This window comes from Chlamydotis macqueenii, chromosome 1, assembly GCF_036417535.1.
Source record: "Chlamydotis macqueenii isolate bChlMac1 chromosome 1, bChlMac1.mat, whole genome shotgun sequence".
In the NCBI taxonomy this organism is placed as follows: Eukaryota; Metazoa; Chordata; class Aves; order Otidiformes; family Otididae; genus Chlamydotis; species Chlamydotis macqueenii.
In genome coordinates, this window is record NC_141556.1 from 122073792 (window position 1) to 122098135 (window position 24344).

At 43.7% G+C, this 24344-nt stretch overlaps 1 long non-coding RNA gene across 1 annotated transcript in view; it reads left to right on the plus strand.

Annotated features, from left to right (window-relative positions):
* LOC147602264 (uncharacterized) overlaps positions 1–23869 on the plus strand; it is a 69751-nt gene extending 45882 nt beyond the window's left edge. The window contains exons 2-3 of the long non-coding RNA XR_015261032.1: positions 21436–21557; positions 23338–23869. This is a non-coding gene — a long non-coding RNA (uncharacterized LOC147602264). The remainder of the gene's footprint in view (positions 1–21435; positions 21558–23337) is intronic.
* Positions 23870–24344: the final 475 nt, after the last annotated feature.

A 24344-nucleotide genomic window follows, 5' to 3' on the forward strand; every position in this document is an offset into this window, starting at 1 on the left:
GTTAAGGAAGGTGGGAGTGAACAGGCCCTCTAAATCCATGATCACTGTATGCAGTTACATTAATGAATGTCACCATTGATAAGTACTGTATGTTATATAACCAAGCAAACTTTACCCAAACACAGAACATTTTTATATGACCCATCAGAGCTATAAGGAGCCATTTTGGTGCCGGGAGAATGTCCTTCACTCCCCGCTCCAGGCAGTGCTTTCCCAACTCCAGAGCTCCTTCTGGCCACCACTGCTGCCTGCAGGTCCTCAGCTTGAGTTGCACAAGAGCTAGTATGGGTCTGTTGTGTTTTCCCCAGTTCAAAGTGCCCCTTGCACCCTGATGTGCCGCTCCTGTCCATGCAAGCTTTGCACCCTCCTGTAAACTGAGTCTTCCCTCTCCTGGGAATGAGTCCTTGGTCTTCTGTTGCACCTATCCAATTTGAACAAGTTCTTTCTCTGTGTGTTTATCTTGTGACAGAAGACATCTGAAGTATCTTCCAAAGATGAACAATCGGCCTCTTCCACTGCAGTGAAGGGTAGATTTGCCAACAGCTGTACAAAAATTGGGCTCAAACCCTCATCTGAAAGACAGATGAATAAAAAATGCAACAGACATTGCCGCTGAAAATAGATAATTTCTAATTCCCACAGCTCTCTCTTTGTGGTTTAAAATAAGCCTTTCTGCATTGAGACTACAGTTTTCAAACCAACAAAATTAAAAAACCAAATGTTCTTTCTGAGTGTTGTTTCAATTACGTTTCCATGAGTGTACATACTTTTGATGTGTGAATTTTCCCATTAGATTCAGATTACTTTGGTTCGGACACCATCGATGAGGCATACCCTGTCCAGTGGCAGTGGGATTAGACTGCTCGTTTTCACATCCGAAGGACCAAAGGAAATGAGTCAGCAAACTGGCAAGGTCCTGTCTGATTGCAAAACTGCTGAGCATTATCAGTCCTCGGGATTCAATACCTATCCCCGTGCCTTGCAGCTTCAGATCTGCTAAACATTCGTGGTTTCAGGGTCATGAATAAGCAGGTAACTTTCATTATACATGCTACTCCAGCACAGGGCTTTTTGCACAGAGTATTGCATTTTAGGGACTGACTATTAGTCTTTATTAAAAATAGTTATTACTCTTGTGATCAAATCAGAAGCATTAATTTTATGCAATGAATTGATGTTACTAGCAATTTCTGAATTAAAACAGACACCACAAAGATTGTCCTGGCCACAGAGAAGCTTGTGGAGGAAATCAGAAAAAAAAAGATAGCTTGGAGGAGTAAGAATTGGGGTAGCCTTTCAAGAAGAAGCAAATCATCTTACTTCTTTTCAGGGTAGAACTTGACTCATTTATGAAAAGGACTCTATGTTTGCACTGCCTGTGGCTGGACTCGATGGCTCAGGAGTTTTCTTCCACTTCCATGTTCCCAGACTTCCACCTCAGATGTGCTTTAAGCCTATATTGTGCAGCAGGGAACCCAAAATGAGCTAAGATGGACTAAGCATTTATTTTCCTTCCTTTCTTCATGCTTCTCTCTAACATTCTTCATCTGCTATGGACAGCGAGTGTCAATCATGTTGAAAAAATAAAATGTCGATACAGAAATAATACTGTTTCTCAGGAACAATGTAAAGAGCAGGAATACAAACTTAGGTCTCAGCAGCAATGAGTGTTCCAAAATTATTCTTTTAAAAGTGCATTTCATCTAGACAAAATGCATGAAAAGTTACAGATTTTAGTATCATTTGCTCCTCTCCCTTGTCAGGTGCATACTGCTTTGCTGACTAGGAAATATGGTTAGGTAAGGAAGGGAAGTTCTCTCTAAGTCAGTCAAGGTAATCGCCCCTGTATTTCCATTCAACCACTCTCCAGTTTTTGACATCCAACCCCTTCCATTATATTATGGCTAAATGAGGTTGAAAATCTATTCCTATGGTATTTTGCTACGGATTTGGGTTGGAATAGGATTTCATCCCAGGAATGCCCACAGCCTGGAAACTAATATTGACTAGCCAGCCTGCGCATCTGGGGCTTTCTATTACCCTGGCTCTGAGGGAGTTAAAAATTTGTATACAAAGAAACAAAAAGAGCTGCTTAAAATTTTATTTCCAGTGCAAGTCATCATTTACCATATGGTAAGGTATTTATCCCAACTACATGTTGTTCAGTAAATCATAGGGTTTTGCGGGGAGTGGGGGGGAAAGGAAGGGGGCTGTTGTTTTGATTTTAAAGTTCTGTGCGGCAAACTGCCTCTGCAAATTGCTGTCATCGCAAGGGCTGTGAACCAGTCTACTGTGTAAGTTTGATTGGAACAAACCACCAGAAGCACTGCCCTTTTTCCTCCCCCTCCCCACACCCTTGCGCTGCGTATGGCAAACACGATCGTCCTTCAAAGCTGGGCTGAACGCTGGGACCTCTCATGCACAGCACCGCCTTACCTGATTTGCAAGCAGACAAGACCTGTCAAAGCAGGCAGAGGGAAGAAAGTCAGACAGCTAACACTAGCTTTTTCAACTTTGTTCCTACTTTCAGTGGTGAAAAGCAAGTCTGCCTTGCAACAGTTAGGCAACTCAAGTTGCCAGAGAGGCAAATATCCAATATACACCCACTGGCTACCTCTATGGGGCTTTATGTTGTTGTTTGTCATTTATTTCTGTGGCTGGTACTAATTTTCAGTTTGTCATCCTTTGACTCATAGAAATTCTTCCTCTTCAAAAAGGATGCATCTCCCTGCCGACCACGGAAAAAATGTGGCATGCAATTCAATCCTTTCCTGATAGCGCTGGAGACGAGGAGAGGGCAAGTTAGAACACCATGATGAGGAAGTTCTGTCATTTCCAGAAGGAAGCATGATTCACCATGCAGAGCATTTTTGGGAGCCTGAATCAGAGCTGTCGAGGAAGTCAGTTCTTGGACAGTTTAATGTTTAGTTTAACCGTGACTTTACCGGTGAAATGTGTGCCTCTCCCCACAGCCAGTGGGTATGGCAAGATCAGATTACAGGCCACCGAGGAGCAGGCGAGAAGATTGCCAAGGAAGTGGCTTTCAGATGTTTCAGATAAAATGAGAAGTGCCCCAGAAAATCCATCCTTAAATATCATTGCAAAGCAAAGCCCTCCTAAAGCAGATTTAGGGGAGAAATATTTTCTCACACTTTTCCTGCGTACAGCACAGGCAGTGGGAGGAGGGACCTGCAGAGTGGCCATAAGGAGACTGTGAAGGGAGCGAGCAGCAGCCAGGCTCCTTCCCAAAAGGTCTGGAATTAGCGCGCTAGCAGAGAGATGGCTTCATTAGTCATGGCACAGACCTGATAAGTAAAGCTATCCACAGAAAGAATGAGCTATGTGTTAGCTGCCAACAGGCTGCAGAATAAATTCAAGTTGGTATTTTTAATCGCCTATGGTACCCTAACAGGATCACGATTTGATTAATGTAGTGTCCCCCTCTCCGCCCGCCACACACATCCCCTCATGCACACATGCCATATTGCAGAAAACAAGATTAGACTGCAGTGTCTTCCCCAGTTCTTTTGCCTCCCCACCTTCCTTTCTCCCCCACTGGAAAGACAAAGACTTATTGGCAAAGTGCTATACATCTGGGAAGTGTCCTCATTTCAGGAACTCGGCATATTCTTGGCCTACCTATTCTTGGTCTGAAGTGCTGTTTGTTTTGGAGCAGGCGGCCAACAACACCTTTTCTCTCCCCGGGTAGCTTAATAAAGTGTGGGGGAGAAGTAAACCTAGGTTATTATATGTTATTATAGGTTATTAGCAGAGTGCTGATTTGCTTGTGTCTCCAGGGGCACACGTCTATCACTGGGGTCGAGCAGAGGGAACTGTATTTACTGTATAGACATATGCATAAGAACCCAAAGCACAGGGCTGGAGGACGGTGTTTATGGCCTACACCTTTAAGCAATCCTTCATACTCGCTCTTTGCACTCTGCTGCGCAGGGATTTACATTTCTGGCCTGATGGATAAGGAAAGACTGAGTATCAGGGAGAGGCAGAGTTCCTATAGGATGTGAGAGGAGAATGGGATACACGGATCATGCCTACGCATCCCTGGAAGACGTCACTCTATCTGGGAGCCAAAAGGTAAGGGAGTGGGTTTGCTGACTATGACACACGGTGGGAGGAGATCTGAGACACAAAGGAGTCATGGGTGTGAACCAGGAAACAAGCCTGTGCCCACCCAGCTTTTTTGTTTGCTTGAGGAGGATGTAAAATATGCTTACACTAGTTGTGCTCCAGCTCCAGCGCTAATTGTTAACAATAAAAGGTCACCAGAAAACAATTGCTGGGAACCAGAATTACACAAGAGGCCTGGGTAATGCGATCACTCCTTCGCGGGAGAATGCCATCCCGCCGGGGAGCGGGGTACGGGGCGATCCCACGGAGGGACTCACCAGGTCAGGCGAGGAAGGGAGGTGCGCGCTTGTGTCAGTCAAACCTCTCCCTTCAGCTCCCCACTCCCAGATGGATGCACTCGCACCAGGCAATCTCTTTCAAGTTTATTTAGACCTTATTTTAGGGAGTTTAAATGTAAGGTGAAGTGCTCTTCTTTTCCCTGTTATCCTGGGAGGAAAACATCAGCTTTGATTCCCCTTCCTAAGGCCGAGTTGGGGCTTTGAGGGAGAGTGCTGGTAGGTTTGCACAGCAGGAATGACGACTGTGGTCTGTGGGAGGGCTGGGGTGAGCTGGAAGGCTGCTAGCACAGCCTGAGGGAAAAAGGAGGAGGTATCTCTCAAAATTTCTTACTACCTCCCAAAATACGTCCATACTTCATGGGGGTGAGTACTGCTAAGGAAGACATTTCTAAGCTAGCATTAAATTCGTCTGCATGAGCATCAGTAACACCAGCAAGGGCTGAAACATCCTGCCAGCATGTTGGGCAAGTACTTTGGCAACCCATCCCATGCCAGCTCTGTGCCGTTATGGCGCTCTGGTCTACTTGCATATGTGTGGTCAGCACACCATGGGCTGCTCTCTGGCCATCTTGCTACTTTAACCTTCATGACTGAGCAAAATTAAAGGATGTTTGAACCAATGAGAGATGCTTTTAGGCCATGTCCTTGCTGAGGAACAGCCTGACTGTCGGATAGAGGCCGAGTCCAGGCCGTCCAGCCATCAGTAGCAGGTACAGCTAACAAAAAAGCTAGCCCCGTGTGGCGGCGGAGGCACCCTGTGACTGAGCAGCCTGAGACCCTGCCTGCTCTGCCTCCACCCCAGGTCCACACAAGTGCCACTATTCCTAGATGGTCCAAAGACAGTTATTTAGCTTTTTGTATACCTTGCCCTCTGAGAAGCTATATGTATCTAGCCCACCCTCACCTGAAGTCCTGGACCCTGAGCTTTGTGTAGCCACATCCAGCCAGAACAGCACAACTTACTCTGATGCCCCCCACAAACTCCTCTCAGCGACCTCAAACCTCCTTTCAACCCTTCCTATCTAACTCCTGCAATCAGACTTTATAGCCAGGGAGAGAGAACACAGATTGTGGAACAGACCCATGTGAAAAGCAGTCGTTAGGGAACAGTGCACAACTGTTTTCCCTTCCTCTAGTGACTGCATGTGTCTGATCCTCCCCATGCAATTTTGAATCTGTTCTCTTTGGTGATGGGGCTCAAGTCTGTTAAAGAAAGCCACTGCCAAAAAACAGTTTCCCAAAAACTCCATCAAGTCTAGAGCCAGTGGTAAGGATGCAATGCTTTGCAAAGAAAGGAACAGATGACCAAGTAGCTGCTTCGTAGATGTTCGGTACAGATAAGTTTCTCAAGAAAGCCACAGGATTAGCATGCAGTATAGCAAGATGGAGGTAAGAAGCTCTCAAGCAGCTGAAGGACACTGAGAGACGTTAGATGATTTATGTGAGGAGAACTTGCTGAATTATCAATCCTTCCGACATGCAGTTCCCTCACGTGAAGGATTTTGCTCTCTGCAGACAAGGAGAGCTCAGTGAATGCCACGGTGCATCATCTTGTCCTGTGTGGCTGTGAGGAGCAAAAAGGGGAAGCTAAATTGTCTGATTGAGATGAAAGCAAGATTATTTTGGGCCAGGTTCTCACACAAAAGTGGAGGCAAGGGGCCTATAGTTCCCTTTGAAGGGATGCCATATATGTGCTAGAGATTGCTGAAGCATGTCTGGGGCCATGCAAATACTATATACAGGTCATACAGTCTGAGGGCTGTGATGTGCCCAGTACCAGTGCTAGAAAAGTTACTCAAGAGATGGAAGGCTGTAAGTAACACTGATATTTTGACTCTCTATGAATCTGATCTCATTGGATTCAGTTTGGTCACAGCACGTAAGAAAGATGCAGATAAGTCTGGGGAGGGTCCAGAGCACTGTAGCAGTCACCAGAGCTACAGCAAACATTACCCGTGGGGGAAAGACTGGACAAACTGTATTTGCTTACTGTAAAGAAAAGGAGATAGAGGGAATAGTGAGAATGTCTTTAAATATCTAAAGGGTTACTGCAAATAGCGGGTGAATTTGCCTGTGTTAGCTTGTGGTGAGCTGGAGAGACAGGAAGAGGTTTAAGCTGAAATAGGGAATATTCTTACGAGACACTAAGGAAAAAAAACCCAACCTTTGTGAGAGTAAGAATATGAAGCCCTGTAATGGATTGGCTGGAGAAATTCTGGAATCTCCAGCACTAGATGCCTTTAAGAGTAGGAAAACACCAGCTAGGTGCTACAAGGATGTAGCTGATGCTCCACAGCTAACTTCCTAAGTTCTTTCCAGGTAGTAGGCAAGTACTACAGTGAAGAAGAGGAAAAAACTACTTTCCAAATTGTCCTTCACTCATTCCCATTTCCGCATTTCATTCCAACTGCATTAAAATGCACAAAATCACTCTTCTGTTAACACATGACTGTGTAGTAAAACCCATGAGCGGTGAAAGAGTAGACCTTTTGAAAAGAGAGGATGTGAAAAATTTGTACTTCTATTATGATGACCAAATCCTCCTTTTTCATAGAGTAGATCATTTTGTTCATTTACTCTTAGCAAGCAGAATTAATGGTTACTGTTTTCTATAAAATGGAGCTTCCACTACTGAAAGAAATAATTTTATAGCACTCACTGTTCAGCCTATAAAGTTTAAAAGCTGTATGAGGAATTTTACATTTTGAAACATTTACTTTTTGGTGAACTATAAAGATGAGTCTTAATGCCCAGATTTCTGAGTCAATAAAAATGCTCAAATGTCTTTGTCAGCAGGGTAGTGAAACTGAAGCCAAAATGCCACTAAACGAAAGATAAAATCTTGGATGAAGTGCCCGAGCCTTTACTGGCATTTGTGAGAAGTGCTGCCACTGAATATAGAGGTATGAGCAAAAAGGGAGTCCTGCCACCATGTCTTACCAAGGGGTGCACTAAGCGAAACGGGCCCTAAATAGGCCAGTTAAAGTAGTGCAGGGTTTGCTGTGCACACCGGGACTTTTAGCACATGCTTTTGATGGGAAGATCTTTATGACAGTAAGTGTAGATACTTACTGTTATATCTAATGTTGAATTCCAGCCTTTGTCCTAAATCCTACCTCCTTCTCCTCTCTGCTACATTTTTAGCTGCTTAAAACTTCTGGCAGCAATTCCTTTTGTGATTACAATTGTCACATTTGCTGTTATCTCTTCTAGGGTAAAAGAATCCGTGTTAGATTGAACAACCTTTTTCTTTTTAGATTATTTGGATATCCATTAGCTGTAATTTGAAATGCAGCTCTGGCGTAGCTCAGAACTGACAAACTAGACACTCCAAAGGGATCTGAAAGAGATCTGTGAAAGAAAATCAGGCCTCAGACGACAACCAGATCTGTAAGGATTCACTACCCGCATCACCTTTTATGGGCTCAAGGTCCACAGTTGCAATGGAGATCTGAGTGAGTAATCTAAAATTGGAAGAAAAGAACTCCATGGTTCGGAGTGTTAAAAGCATTAATGTCCTAGAAAGTGCTAATGTGACTGTGGATTTGAAATCTCACACTTTCTTGTCCCAGAGGGGTATGTGCCCATGTGTGCTCTGGTGAGCCTTAGGTTTGGTCCAAATAAATGATGCCCCATTCTGATGGTGTTCATAGATCCTGCAGTCTCAGATACCTTCTTGTCAGGGGAAAAGTTATTTGAAGCATAATGATTAAACATGGCTTGAAATCATGATGGAGGAAGGTACACCTGTTTGGATTCATTTTTTCAGTTGTATTTTTTTCCTACTATGAGTAGGTAGTATAGTCTATGCTCACCAAAAGCAGCCCTAGCCTTCAAGTGCTGTGTCTGAAGAAAAGCCCTCTCAGTACCTGCAGAGCTGGACTTTCAGCAAAGGGCCGGAGTCCCCCGCATGGCAGCAAGAGCCTCACAGACAAGTCTATGCAGAACTAGGCCCCGTTTAGAAAAAAAATAATTCAGAGCCTGAAATATAGTCCTAGCTTTCCACAGGATGGGATTTCAGGAGCCTGAAGGAAAATAAATTGCTAGATTGGTAGCAACCACGTTCTACATTGTAAGCAGTTATTGTAAGATTAGTGTCTTTGCTAGGAAGTTGGGGGGTAGGGATTACGAAATTTATCTGACACATAAATGTGTGTAGGCATCTATATCTCAGTGTTACCTGTAAGTGGGAAGCAGCCTAACCAAATTCCCTTCCTCAGGGCATAGTGTGCCAAGTGTACTGCCTGTCCCATCAAGGGTGCAAATCTTCATCGTCAAACACGAACTTTCTATGGCTGGAAAGCAGTAACTCATATTGCAAAGCATGCCAGCGTATGTCAGCAGTATTACTCCCTTGGCACTGCTCCTCCCTGTTAATTGTAGAGTAGAAAACATTCTTCTTCAGGCTTTTCCTCTAACTACCCCAGCGCAAGAGCCAGAAACTGTGGACATTTGTGTGGAGGGAATTTGGCAGCCGAAATGCATGGAAGCCTGGCTCTGGCATGAGCGTTTCCAAGAGCAGCATCTGGACCCCTGGTTAACTTCCTGACTGATCTCCTGCCTCGGACAGGAGGCCAACCACGATGAGTGCACCAAACATAACGGGGAGGGCTGGGCAGAGGCTTGGATGTTTCTTATATTTTTAAAAATAGCAGAGCAAATCCAAAGCACATTGGCAGACCGCATGTAACTTCAAAACTCAACTGGAAAGTGCCTCCTCTTGGCGATTATCTTGCAGATTATTCCCTGGGTTGATTTTCTGCCTGTCCCAGCAGCAAAGCCACAGCTGCAACCTCCCTTACACAAATGGGCGAATTCAGAGCTCAAACATGAGGGCATTTCTGGTGGATAGTGAAAAGCTTCTTGGCTCAAATTACAGGGGCATCTGTGTCAAAACTACTGTGATGTTTGCAAAGTCCATCAGCGATTTGGTTGTATGGGGAGCGACAGTAGTTTTGTATATGCCATTTTCCTTGTTCCTCCATTCAGAGAAACTTTATACTGGCTTTCCAAAACAAAACAAAAGGAAAAATGGTCCTGTTCAGGTTACCTCTTAGCTGTGCCTATGTATGTGTGCATACCTGTGGGAGTGTTTGTGCGCATATACGTGTATAGGAAAGACCTTCCTGAAGTGGTGAACAAGAGTTTAGTCTGTGCTGACTCACAGGCTCCAGATGACTGCAAAGTTATTAGTTTCTTCATTCACCCAAATAAATCCAGCTTCCTGACCATTTGACTTATTCATTGGTAGGTGTTTAGACCAAAACATAGTTTGACATTGCTACCTGTCCATTGACCTACCTAAGGATAACACTCTGTAGAAGGAGAAGGCAAAACAGTAAAGCAAAGAGTCTACAGTGGGTGTCAGTACGTTACTCCAGTACCCCATCCCTGCATAGGGCTTGTACATCCCAACCAAAGCCTGGCTTTCAGTGCCACAGTGTCTGAGCATTCAGGCATGCAAATGTGACAATGCTCCTATAACTTCTCTGGGACCAGGGTCAATGACTTTTTCTGCAAACCAATACCTTACACATACACAGATGAGAACATGCAAGTGCTTGCAAACTATATAAACACCATCTAGCACACCCTTTATACAAAAATCACCCACTTTGTTGATTCACCATTTCTCTTTTCATCACAAGGAAGACTAACATTTTCTGAATAATAAAAACAAAGTATTTTGCAAGTGGGAAATAAATGGCATCAGATAAAAACTCTTGATTGAACAACTGATTTTTCTTGTCCTTCTGCTGCTCTTTCTTTCCATTACCATTTTTACCCTGTCATTATTGTCTAAAGGTGAGGAGAAGAACAGAAGAATAAAAAAACCCAAATGCTGTTATCCAAGATGTACATTGCATCCTGAGACTCCTCAGCACAAGTACAAACAAAGTTGATTTCCTGCCGTGACAAGGTAGCAAAGAGGTGTGCCAGAGGAGGAAAATTATCTTTTTACAAAGAGAAACTTGTCAAAGACAACTTTATTACCAGACACAAATGCAAGGAGTTAAAAAACTTTTTAAAACAGTGGTCAGGTGCAGGGTAGAAAGATGAAGTCAGGACTTAAAAGCATTCCTCCAAAATTTGACAAATAGATTCTTAATTCTGATAATGTCTGGAGTGTCAGCAGGTGACTAATTAATCTGCAGCATGGAAAGAAGACTTTTAAACAGTGTCCATACATAGGACATACAGCTGCTTATAGGAAACACTGGAATACTTCAGTCACTTGGCAATTCTCATCAGGCCATGAAGGTATGCTAGTCATGCTCTTACTAACAGAGATTTTGATACTTCTGCTTTGCAGTAAGCAACGAAGCCTTTGTGTCTCAGAGAGACAACCCCCTTATAGATGTCATGCAAAGAGTGAGTCTGTAACATCTTAAATTTTATTCCAGGTTTGTCTGATAAGTGGGCGGCAATAGTTAGAGGCCAATTTGTGCTTTTCCATCACGCTGTCTAGACATATTTGCAAGCACTGCTTTGCCTTAAAGAGGAAAGGGCATATCATATATTACACAATAATGGGTTATTTTTACATGTAATGCATTAAGAGGCTGTTTTCAATCAGAAACCATTTGATATGCGGGTATGTTCTGGACAATAAATGGAAAAACTGGAGCATATCCTTTTTTTTCTTTTTTTCACACAGCAGACAATACCCATACTTTCCATATAGGCAGGAAATGGCTTAGGTTTATATATAGAAGACAGTATATTTTCTATGCATACGTAATGTATTGATCTATTTTAAATGATCACTCTGTAAGTGGTTGAAGCTGAAAAATGGATATACACCTAGGTAAATACTTTAGTCCAGCCCAGAAAAGACAAATCTGGAAACTTTAAGAGAGATTCCTTCCCATCAGACTCTGAAGACGTGACATGCGTGATATGAGGGTCATGTGCCATTCAGCAGTCGCTCAGAACCATCAGATCTGCTCTGCTCAGCATCTGTGTGTCATAACTGATGGTCCCACTTGGCTTCCACAAGATCATCTCAAAGGTGAATCTCCTTACCTCCTCTTCATCCCAGCACTCCTAGCAGGGTACCAGTGCTTTGTTCTTACTGGTACTGCAACCAGCAGAGCCGGGTCAGGGGCCCAGTTTGTCTTAGGACAATTGGGGGTCCCCAGTCCCATTCCCCCTGGCTACCTGGTACCTCTTTTCTCTGGGGCTGTCCACTGTCCTCTTCTGTCCCGGGATCTGGAGAAGGGACCACTCTTAGGAGTGGGGCATCTCCACAGCAGAGCAGTCTTCTGCGGGGCCACATACTGTCTGTGGCCACCCTTTCCCCAGTGGAGCGACACATAAAACCACTTTCATGGGAGAGTGACTGTTCCCAGGCGGCAGTTCAGTTTTGGGGTGGTTTTTTTTTCTATCTTTCTCTCTCTGCACCTGCAGTTTCCTGAGGACACGGATGTTGGCACGGTGATGAGCTGCTCCTGGCTTATGTGTCCAGGCCACATAAGCAGTTAAAGAACCTCTGCTTTACCAGAACTGTTCTGCAGTTTAACAGTGCTAAGTCACTTTTTGACTCTAGCTTCTTGCAGAAGATATTTGGATTGTTTTAAGATGATTTGTCACTAGGTTAAGAGGCCGGGGGTGAGGAAGGCTAAGAGTTAATGTGTTTAAATCTATGTTCATTTCAAATTGGATGAATTCTTGCTCACTAGACTATGAGCCATAGTCAGGCATTATCGTCAGATTATTTAATACATTAGCAAAAGTGCATTTGATGGACACAGTCACCAGCTGGACTGTGATCTGATAAGGCTGTCTCAGAGAAGACACAGTAATAGGCCAGAACAAATATATTTGTTTCTTTCAGGCACTGTAAACAGATCTGTGTTTACTTTATTCCAAAGGGCTTTTTTTTCTTTCTGTGCTACCAACATATAACTTTTCATTTGACTTAATATGTGTTGGATTTTGTTTGTTTGCTTGTTTTTACATATGCTGAAACCCTTAATGGGATTCTTCAGCCTTGCAATTTGTTTCACACAGATAAAAAACTTCTCTGGTGTTTCTTTTTAGATTTCTCAAGCCCCACATTGCCTTCTTGCTCTTTTTAATACATTTTTTTCCCAACTGTTTTTTAATGAAGGAAAGAAGAAGTACAGTGAGAGTACTGGGCTACTTCCAATTGCAACCATTAACGGCCATAGGAGGCGAAGATTCACAAAACTTGTTACAGATAAGTAAATAAATCTCTCTTCCATGAAGCTGTGGCATAAGGACTGAAATGCTCTCTAAGCCATAAAAGTTGAACTTGGAGTGAGGAGAACTCCAGCCGTCACCTTGCATATTTCATTTGTTACAGGCCATCTGTGTGCATCATCAGGGATCTCAGGAAAATATTACTCAGCTGCCTTTTATCTCTGTCTAGTCTAGCTGGAGCGTGGGTAGCAAAACACAAAGAAACAGGTTCCTAACTTCAGTCTGATGATAAAAGATGCTGGTAACCTAATAGAAGCAAATGGTTTGTATTGATTAATAATACAGGGCTATAACACACTGAATCTGCTGCCCATGGAGCACAGTTTAGAAAACAAATAATGAGCTTCTTCCTTCCTAATAAGCTCTTTATTACTTGTTGAAGTGGAATGTGAGAGTAGAAAGTAAAGCTCAGGTATCAAAAAGAAGTAGTGATGACGGGTTGACGGGGGTCACTTGTGCAAACAGTGGAAATCAAATCAATTAGGCCTGTCAGCTGGAAAACATCATGGGGAATTAACACTTGTTTGTCTGGATTCCTGCAGCCGAGCAAAAGGGCACAAAAAATGTATTCAGGTAACAAAGAAAGTGCTGTATGAAAATTGCAGTTTAACTAAAAGAAAAAATAAGTGTGATGTAAGACTTACATCCACTGACAAATGAAATAAGCAAATAGGATAAAACTTTAAAAACAGAAATACTTTTTAACCTTCAGAAGTGAATGCATCTGCTCAGCAACAACGGGCAGAGGTGAAGGTACCACCTCTGTAAACTTTAGGGCTCATAAAGAGTAGAACCTGGCAGGGCGCTGCTGAAAGTGGTTGAGATTTAGCCTGGTTGCCATGAAACTGAAATTACAGCTGGTGGCATAAATTGAAAAGGCATGCAAAAAATCCAGGGAATATTTGGATCATGGGGCTACAAAGGAGGGAAACCTTGGGGGCAGAGGCATTCAGGAGTCTTTGGATTGCAAACTTATTTCTTGTTTATTTTGTTTTCTCTCACTTCAAGGGTGAACTATACTGAAAGGCCCTTCCCTCTACTGCAAGAGTCGGGATTTTTTCATATCACACTCCAGGAGAGCAAAGATGGTGCCAGGGCAGCTACAACCACAGCTTCTACTGGATGAGTGCCTGACTGAGGAAAGCAGGAATTCAGGACTACAGTCTCCAAGGTCTCTGACTAAACTCATTAAAACTTGGACACAAATATTAAGTGGTGAAATGCATTGGCCCCGATCCCTTCTCCTCCCCTAACTATGGCAGGCACCAGGGAGTGCCCCCCAGCCCCTACCTCTGGGGCTGCCAGAGGGGCAGCCATCCCGGGAACAAGGCAGGGATGCTGTCCTGCATCAGCCTGGACCATGCAGAGCACAGACCGGGTTACCAAAGCCAGGAGCTTGAGGTTACCTGCACACAAATTCAAGCCCCACATTGCCAGATAGGCTGATTGCATGAATGCTTTTTATCACTTGGTTATTGCTTGGTTAATTCATGCAGGTTCTACTGAAAGACCCGAAAGACCCAAGAAATATTGTAGGAATAAGCAATAGGATCAAAATGTTTCAACAACTTTCACTTATACTAAAATAGATGGGGCTAGTGAATTACTTCTTTATCTTTTAAATCTGTATGCATCATTACTAATTTGTAAGTGATGTTTTTTGATGCAAAGTAGCTGAGGTAGCATGTGAAGTCTCACTGGACTCCAGAATAACAAAAGCAATTGTTCTTCCCCTGTTCTTGTGTTTTATATACTGACTATGCGTACACATTCTTGGCACACACCACAGTTTTTACAGTGCACAATTTTTCATGCAATTAAAAAAAGAAACAATTTCAAGTGACAGAAATAAATTAAAGGAATGACTTGAAGGTACAATCACAAATGGCTTAGTACTTTTCTTTCAGAGGGAAGTGCCTCAGGAAAAATATTTCTTTGGACTGTCTAGCAGCTTTTGAATCACTCTGTCCAGTGTTTCAAGTGTCTTGGCCATCTCTTTAGCTCTAGTTTGAATTATTTTATTTGTATAATTGTGTATAAACTTTTTTTTTTTTTTTTTTGCTATACTTGGGTGAAATAGTAGAAGAGAGAAGTGTTGTTTAACTTTGTCTTTGTTATTCCAGGCATGAAAAAACCCTGGTCACCCCTGCTTTCACATATTTTATTTTATAGTGAAGTTGGGATATTAAGTCAACTAACCTATACATTTCAGTGCAAGTGAAATATAACAAAGCAAAGGCTAACTTGTGGCCCTTTACAGATCAGTGGTAGGGAAGGTTTGGAAAGCTATTTGGAGCTCCCCTGCTCACCCCTGTTAACACATGCATGTTTCCTTAAGGAAGTGGTGATTACACCTTGTTGTTGGCAGTGCAAAGCTTAGTAAATCCTTACATTTTCAGTATAGAAGAAGGGAATTTCCTCTTACTTCTGTGGGCATCCAGCCAGGGAAAGGTGATGGGAAATACATGACATCCTGTTCTGCCTACCTTTTATCATTCCTGTTCACAGACACATTTTGAGCCTGATGTACAGGTGTAATTAAAAACAGGTTGGTGCCATGCATAGCTCAGCAGATGCACGCAAAATTAGTACCTGCTGTGAGTCCAAGTACGTTGGCTTTTATGAAACAGCCAGGCATTTGCAAATTGTCTCTTGTAACTGCAGTAGTATCAACTTAAGAACAAAATGGATCACATGGCTTTCACTAACATAGATCGGCTCGATGGCTAACACTTTTCTCAGTAGTACTCAAAGTAATGTAACGCTAACTATTCATGCTGATGTTTTTCAGAGACGTTAATAGTATTGCACTGATGCATTTCACACTGTAAAAAAAAAACCCACCCTCTTTTCCTACATTTCCTGGGCATGCTGCTCATGTAGGCAGCAATGCAGCATCTGCATTCTCCAGCTGGCCACTGCTGTGCACCAGGGCTGGGGCTGGAAAGGGCTGGTGTGCTGGTTGTCCTCCTTTGCCATGGTCTTCAGAAGATGTCTCTGAGGAGGATGCACCCCTTCAGCCTGCTCACTGGAGGTGCATACTTGGCGTGCCTAAAGCAGCTACCATACCTCTCCTCCCTAAGGGAGCCAAAACAGGAGAGGGAGAGCAGGCAGGAGGTGCTTGCTCTGCAAGCTACCTTGCCCTGCTCTGCACTGCTGTGAGCAATGAGAGACTATTGCCAGGAGGGGATTCTAGGTGGGCCAGAAGTGGCAGAGAGCAGAGGCCGGGGCCATAAAATTTGATGGCAGCAGAGCTTTCAACTGCGATACATCACGTACATGCCACTCTAGCTCCTCCCTAGCAACTAGCACCAAGAAAAACACAGTTTAAAAAAGATCCATCTCTTGTTGTCTGCCTCACCAGCAGTTCAGGCAGGTTTTGTTGCTTTCAACAGTAGGGCAATGTTGGCTACTAAAATTCTCTCCGCTTTAGTTTAGCGATCCCAGACCATGAGTAGGAGCAGTTATTCACCTCAGACGAGTGTAGCACCATAAATCTGTTCAGCTGCACATTTTAGCTCTGTGGTGTCAGACAGGCATAATTAGAGCTCCAGAGTCCAAGTGCCACCACACTAGACTTACAGCAGAGCAATTGCCCACGCTTTACGTGAGTCATCTAGTGGGAGAGGAGAATTAGGCCCAACATATCTGGGCTGAAGCAATGATTTAATCAAACTGCTCCTTCCAGCTCTGACAAGTGTCTTTTTATGCTTCACGGTGGTTAGTTTGAAGTTGCCAGTTGGAATTTTTCACACCTGTGGTTTATTTAAGCCCTTATTCTGCTGTAGCTCTCACATTTAAGACAATAAATGTGTCCTGTAGAGCTGTGAAGTATTAGGTGAGGGAGACATTTATGTGCAGGTGATGAGAATAGATGAATGATACACACAATGCTACCTTTGCTATTACTTTTCAAATACAGACAACTGCTGCCAACCACCTCCCAACTGAGAAAACTGCTGTTAAATGCAGTGAGGAGCTCCTGGCTGAATCCTCAAAGTGTTCAGGCTGTGTGCTCTGGCTATTCATGCAAGTAAAAGTTTTCATGCCATAGATAAATATCCCCAAGAATGGTCACACGGGCCAATTGTGTTCATCAGGAACATTTAATGAGAGAAAAGGAATGACTTCAATTTAATGTCATCACACCTGAGATCAAAATCTACTTAACAGAGAGGAAAATGGAAAACACTTACAGAACAAACATTCCAAAAATAAATAGGAAGCCTCCAATGGAAAGAACAGGCAGGCAATGCAAGCAGATCAGACTGTAGGAGGACATTGCCATACTTGAAAAGCAGAGATACAAAGTAACCCCAAATCATTTCAGACAGTAGAGATGGTACAGTGGGTTTATCAAGAGCTTAATCTACAGGTAAGCAGAAAAGGACATTTTTTAAGCATTAGAAATTATTTGAGCTTTGTTAATCATTCATTTTGAAAAAGCCTAGCTTCCTCCAGAGGTTTAAAGCTAACCAAAGAATAAGCAATTGTATCTGTTTGAATTACCTTGCTTCAGACACAGTAAAGCTTCCATTGTCAGGGGCAGCAAGAGCCTAACATTTCCAACTTCCATTCTCAGCCGTAACAATTCAAATTGATTATTCAAAAAATAAAAGAAAAAAGAAAAAAAAAAGAAAGCAACATATTATATATTATCTTGTTATAGTGTCTTCTTTGAAGACTTTTTGTTCAGAACACCTGTGGCCCCTACCACTTCCCATCAGTGTCCCGCTCATCTCACTGGCACTATTAAGATAAATGCTTTTTAAATGCACGTGGTTGGACCTTGCATTTAAGCAGGCTGTAATCTCCATGGCCAGAGATACCATGAATAATTGAAATACCAGAGAATAAATAGTTTCACTAACCATGTTTTGCCTTAAATAATCAGAGCATCTGGTAGATCCTTATACATTTAATTAATTTGTTCTTTGTTTGCTCCATTGCATAATTAACTATTTAATTTCATTGCCCTCTGGAGTTGCTCACTAATTAATTAGCCCTTGCTAATTCATCGATCAGCTGCTTGCGCCTCGTCTTGTTTTTCTAGCCACCATGTTTACCTTCTACCCTACTGTATCAGCCCTCTTCCCTTTTCAGAGTCTTCCCAATTTTCGTTCCTCTTTCTTTCTTTTCTCTGCTGTCGTACGCTTGCCTGCCTCAGCAGCGGGCCAGCCCAGCCTCCGTCAGGGCACAACAGCAACCCCCAGACACAATGGAGGTGGTCAGGCACCGCATTCGAGCGTTGCAGAGAGCGGGGATCTCGCTGACAGGGCAAAAGCTATTTGAAGTGTAATAGTCCCAGGAGACAGTACTGTCCTGGTTACAAACAGTTGATTTCCAGTTATTAAGGCAAACATAGCTGGGCTGGGGAGGCATGATTTAGGACAAATGCAGCTTGCAGTTGTTTGAAACGGGAAAGATTTAATGACTTGGGGACTTGCTGTCCCCAGCAAAAACTGCTCACTGGCTGATGTCTTAAACCTACTGTTAACATCTCACAGCATCCTGCAGGTTGCTGAAAACAATGCTATATGCACAATATAAAAAAAAATTATCTAGGAAATTAGATCCTATAGGTATACCCACATCTTTACAGTCTTAAATAAATAACTAATGCCTACAATACGGATTTTTTTCCTCTCCACTAAGAACCAATGTGCTCCTTGCCCAGTCTGGGCTCACTTAATTCTCCCAGAAGTCTTTAAAGCTACTTCTACCAAGCATTTTGGATATTTTTTTTTTTTCACAAACAGCTTTTGTGAACTTGCGCTGTCTGCTACAACCCATTCAGTCAGCAAGGTTTAGAAGTGCGATGGTGACTCTGAATTCAATCTTCTAATGTTAGATTCTCATTATCTAAGTATAGCTGATACGTTTTATTTCTGTGAAAGCTTGTTTGGATTTCCATCTGCTCCGCTCTCTTCTGGTTTAGATTTCTCCTCTGAATGCTGTCCAGAATCCGGTGCTTATGCTACCATTCACCATATCGCTTTTTGCTAATTGCTCCCATATTCGGAGGAGTCACATGTGCCAAGTTGCTGAATTGTGACTGCACTTTCAGACGGCTACCAGCACCTCCCCAAAGAGGCAATTAAAACTCCAAACAGTGCAAGGGCAGGAAAATTGCCTGTGAGAGGCTCTGGGGGTCGTCCGACATTCCTTCAAAAATTTATTTTTTGTGCATTTGACCTTTCTAAAAGAGGGAATATTTTTACTGCTAATTTTTTGTCTTTCTTTCAGTGGACTGAAAGGCTGTTTCAGATGATCATTACTTGAGAGGATCAGGCAATGTTCACTTTGACTGATGGCATGAGAGCGGCAGTTCTGCCCTGATGGTGGTTCGGTGAAGGACTGAAATACACTTTTCATTTCATGCACATGAGGAACACCACTGACTTTTGCAGGACTGCATGCGCCTTTGGAGATAAGTATGTAACTGCATGTCTTGGCGAATTAAGCAATTTTCCTTGAGATTGCTCCTACAGGTTGATATCACTCTTGAAAAGGGGGCTTAGGCAACTAGATCACAGAGACTCTGAAACACAGAGCAAAGTGAGGGCTAGTTACTGCTAAAATCTAGCCCTAATTATGGATGCTGCTTTCATAAAATATTGACAGGATAGAGCTTTTTGTTCCTATTACCAAATAAAAGGAACAAAATCCCTTAATTCAATATTCTAGGTAAGGAGAGCTGAATGTAGCAGGACTAAGGCAGATGACATTTCTGGAAACACAAAGAACCTCCTGTGACTGAAGGAGCATCATTAAAAGTAGTAAAAATGGTGTTCTCAAAATTAGTTCAAACTATTGGGTCATACAGGAATTCATTTGGCTTATATATAACAGAGGAACTGGTGGGAAGAAAGAGGGAAAAAAGCTTTCTACCCTGTGCTGATGAGAATCACAGAATAACTCCCTGTCCAGTCCCACATTTCCTTGGTGGTCTGGGGAAAGCATCTCTGAGCCCTAGAGCACCCAGGCTGGGTCACGTTTCCCTTCACCCTCCAGAGCAACCTCCTCTGGCTACAGAGGGAGCCTAAACACCCAGTGTTAAGATGTGCGTCTGCCTTAAATGTCCACTGAAAGCATCTCTATACGAAGCTTCACTCATGTTACACCTAGACACATGTTTTTTGGACATGTGTCTTCCATTGTAAAACCAGAAGGCTGGGTCTTTGGAGGGGGGAAGGGGAGGGAAGGGATGGAGGACACAGCTTCAGGATCCTTGAACCAGCCCTGCAGCGGTGTCAAGTATGTCTTTCTTTCTCAAGAGCTTGTTTTTATGCTGAGTTACATTTACGCAGGGTCCTTCCTAGATGCAGGGAGCAGCACAGGCCTGGCAGCAGGCACACCTAAGACAAATTGTTCGATGTCAGGTAAAAAGCACAATAAAAACCTCAACGGCCCTTGGTACTTTAGTTTGCACCTCAGCAAAATATGTGTATCCATTCACCCCGGAGGTTGGACTGGCAGTAGAAAGTCTTTCCACAAATATAAAGAAAGCCTTCAGGAAAAAAGAGAAAGGCTATTTTTTCAGCCGAAGTATTCCACTTCTCTATTTTGAACGACAGTATGAGGGAGAAAAATGCAAGCACTCAGTGACGGACAGGGAGGGTGAGGCGTTTCAGAGGTCCGGTCATCCTACAGCAGCAGAAGTGCCCCTGCTTGGCAGGCACCAACCGGCACGTGCAGGCCGTCCGAGGTGTCCCCTGTCAGCATGCTGCCAAAATCCCGGAGGAGGAGGCCAGGCCGGAGCAGCTGAGGGGAAGTGAAGAAGTGTGGGTGTGTGGTCACCCTGATAAGGCCAGCCTGCCCCAGGCTGCCCATGGCACCATCACCTGAGCGCAGCCCTGGGCTGTGCGTTGGGGTTGGTCATGCCCAAGGTACGCACGCTGCTTTCCAAGGGCTGGAAATAACATCTTTTGCAGATTCAGCTCAAGTTTGCCAAATACTTGAGATGCTTCCTTCTGTGTGAGACCGCTTTGCTGGTGACACACGATAAAAAAGGAGCAGAAGTGCTCAGGCACCCCTGCTCTGAAACGGGGGCTCCACATTGCATCCGCCGGGAGCCGCCGCTGCGGCGGCCAATCCCTTTCGCCTCTGCCGACGCCGATCCCGTGAAGGAAATGTCGAGGAGCGAGGAACAAGTGCGGATTTGTCTGGTTCAGTGGCTTTGAGACAGCACCTGGCAACATAGCGCAGAGACAGACGCGAGCCTTCAAAAAAAGTTGGCTTGGGCCCACGCCGAGTGCCGGGCCCTGCCGGGCAGAGGGGACCAGGCGGTGGGTAGTTTCCTGAACGGATGTTTCTGGTGTAAGGGGAACCTGGCTGAAAACAGGTCTGGTTTAAAGCACTTAAAGATATATTTGCTGGGGGAATTAATTCCAGAGAGGGTTGTCTCCAGACCCTTTGTGGGAGCAGGCCTGTCACGCAGGCAGTGATGCTGTGTCTTGTTCCTCCCTGGTTCCAGAACAGATTTCTTCCCCGCCTCTTTGCCCCGACTCTTCCCTGTCCCCCCATCATCAGTCCCGCGTCTGGCTTGCTTTTCCCCGCCTCTCCGTGCTGTCTCCTTCCACTTCTGCTACTTTGTCCCAGCAACTCAAGGCAGGTGAATTTCTGAACTTTTTGGGGAGAAAATGGCCACTGGCGCCAGGCCAGGGACCTCCCTCACCTCTGGCTGCACTCAGTCCCCGACAAGTCTCTGGTGGTGGTGGGGGGGGAGGAGCAGCCAAGTGAAATGCTTCAAGCTGTGAGACATTTTCTGTTTACGTTGCAGGCCAAACCTCTTGGACTTGGACCAGAACGGCCACTTTTGTGGAGGCAGATATATCTGTGGAGAGAAGGAAAGTAGCGTGTATCCTGGTCATGCTGTTTTCCCAGGGAGAACAATAATGCGAGGTATTCCTCCTTCTGCTGCAGGCTGCGTGCTGTCCTGCTTGACTGGAGCAATGGCTGGGAAAGCTGGCGTTGTCCCATAAACAGGGAGCAGCTCTTGAGTGCAAAAAGTCATCTCTGTACAAATGCCACGCTGCTTCAGATTTTCCTTTTGGGGGGCAGATTACTCAGAAGGAAGTAGCAAGGCAAGCCCGGTGTCATGTGGAATAGCTGAAATTCCTCAAGTTCCTTTTTGCCAGGATTTCAAGCTGTGAAAGACACATGATCTCCACTGCTCGAGCCTATAACTGAGGATTTTCCCCAACAAAGATGAATGGGTAGCTGTACAATTTTTTTTTAAGTTTTTTTTTTTCCTACATCTGCCAAAAGCCTTAGTAGATTCTGAGTTAAATCATTATTAGGGCCTGCATTTGGAAGCAGTAACCTCAGATGGAGTTTATCGAAAGGAATATAGTACTCCTTATAGGAACTGATCTGATCTAAGATCACTTTTAGAGAAAAATACAATTAATTCAAATTCTGGCTCCTTTTTTGCCACTCACATTGTTAGAGCACCCCTTGAAACTAGGGTTTGAAATCCAGTGGCCTCAGACACCTTATTGTGGTATTCAGTCCCAGCCTGGGGCCAGTAACAAGCTGTATCTATAAATCTCTCTGTGTGTCTGTAGCAGGAGCTGCTGTCCATTTTCACATTGATAGGTAATGAGGTTTAAGCACTGAACAGCTTCATGCTGAGATTTCCTCATTCATCAGAGGTAGATGAGATGGGAAAAGGAGAAGCATTACTTGTTGCTACATCTGTGATTTGCTAATTATCCAGCCCAGTCCATCAGAGGGCAACTGGTTAACTGCAGAGGCATTGCCATTTTGGGAGCGAAGAGGGCTGTCAATAATCCGTGGAAAGGGATGTTGAAACTGCCTCTTAAATCAAGTTAGAGATCAACAGCCTCTGGGGAGGGGGTAAGGAGATTTGAATTTGCAAAAAAACTGTAGGAGGCACCAAAGGAACACGATGTAAATAAAGGTTAGCATGTTTTACCAAGAAGGCCCTATGACTTTGATCTCCTTGAAAGAAAACTAAGTGTAATTTGCTTGCATTTGTCTGTCACCCATGGCTCTATAAACCTTTGCAATTCTTGTTATCTACTCCAGATTTTTTTTTCAAATAAGTATCTTTACTGAACTTAATTTCCAGATAATTTCCAGACAATTAGCTAACAAAGGGATTTCACGTAGAAATCCTCACTGTGTTTGTGGACCACCCATACAAAGAGCCACCACCTCTGCGAGTTTCTCTGCAGTATCCAAGGTTTCTACTTTGTATGCCTCTGCTTCCCAGGTGAGCTTGAGAGGTGATAGTGCAGGAACAAGAGGGGAAGAAGTATTTCCTGGTGACCCTGTCCTAACCCAGAAAGACTGCAGGGAAGTAAGGAATACCCCTATATCTACAGAAAGTTTGCCACAGATTTCATCTGGAGCCAGGATTTTACCCATGGTTTGTCAAGCTCTTGTCTGGCTTGTGGACTGAGTGCTTTTGGAGCATGTTTGCCCAGCATGAACAACAAAGTCAGCAATATGCTGCTGCCAGCTGAGCCATGGCAGCTGCCTGGGAATGCAAGCTGACCTGCTTGCCTGTGTAAAAATAGGACAGGTAAAAGCAAAAGGCATTGTGATGCTAACACAGCTTATTTCACTTTTACCCATAGCTTTGAACGCAGCCAATTACCGCTAGTGAAAAGCAACTTTATTACTTAATTTGACTTTTTTTTTTCTTCTAATGCAGATATCTACAGCCTTATGTTATTGCCTTAATTTCGGAGATGAGAAAGGAGAGCAGAGAAGGAATGGCACTTGTCCCTGATGATACAGCCACTGGCAGACCCATGCGGGGGGCTCTGAAATGCCTTGCTCTTAGTCTTGTTCTCATTCCTCTGGGTTACAAAGACATGACAGATACAGTACATGTTCTGTTCGTACACTCTGCATAGCAAAATCAGACAATTAGGAAGACTCTTTGAACACGAGAAGTGAAGACTGAATAATCCAGACATGTACTTTCTATTGTTTTCTTTATTTTTTAATGAAAAACGTGTTTATTTAAACTTTGAGATAAATCCCGTCTACCTGCCACCAGGTTACATCTGATTTGATTTCCTGAATTCTTCTCTGTAAAGGCATTTTTCTCAGCTTGTATTACATTGGGTAACAGTAGAATTACCATCACATAATGTTAGTCTAAAAATACATGTACCATTATTATTATCAAATAGAGATAAGTGTGCGTTGCCAAGTAAAAAGAAAGCTGTGAAATATAATGCCGTGTACAAGTATTTTTTTTCATGATCTTCCAGAACTTGAAGGATAGACATAGGCTGCCAGATACTCAGTTCTGATGAATAACTGCAACTGTGGTTTCCATAGCTATGCAAGGTTTTCTATAGCACCCATCACCATGGTATTTAAGCATCTCTTGCTGCCACTGCACACTTTAGTCTGTGGTGTACCGAAGAGAATTAAGTGAAATAAATAAATACGAGGTCCTTGAGCCTGGCCATCCATAGTGTGGAATGACTTGGGCCAGGTTCACTTTTCAAAAGAGATTGTTAGTTTTTCTTTTCACAACTCCCCAGTTGCTAAGCTTCTTGTTTTGGTGATACCTTACGGCAAGGGCATCTCTTGTGCCGTGGTTCAGTGGCTCAGCCGGTGCCTCTTCCACAGGTCCAGGCACACAGCTGTTCAGGACATGACCACTGGGCCTGGTGGAGACCACAAACAAGATCCTCATCTATG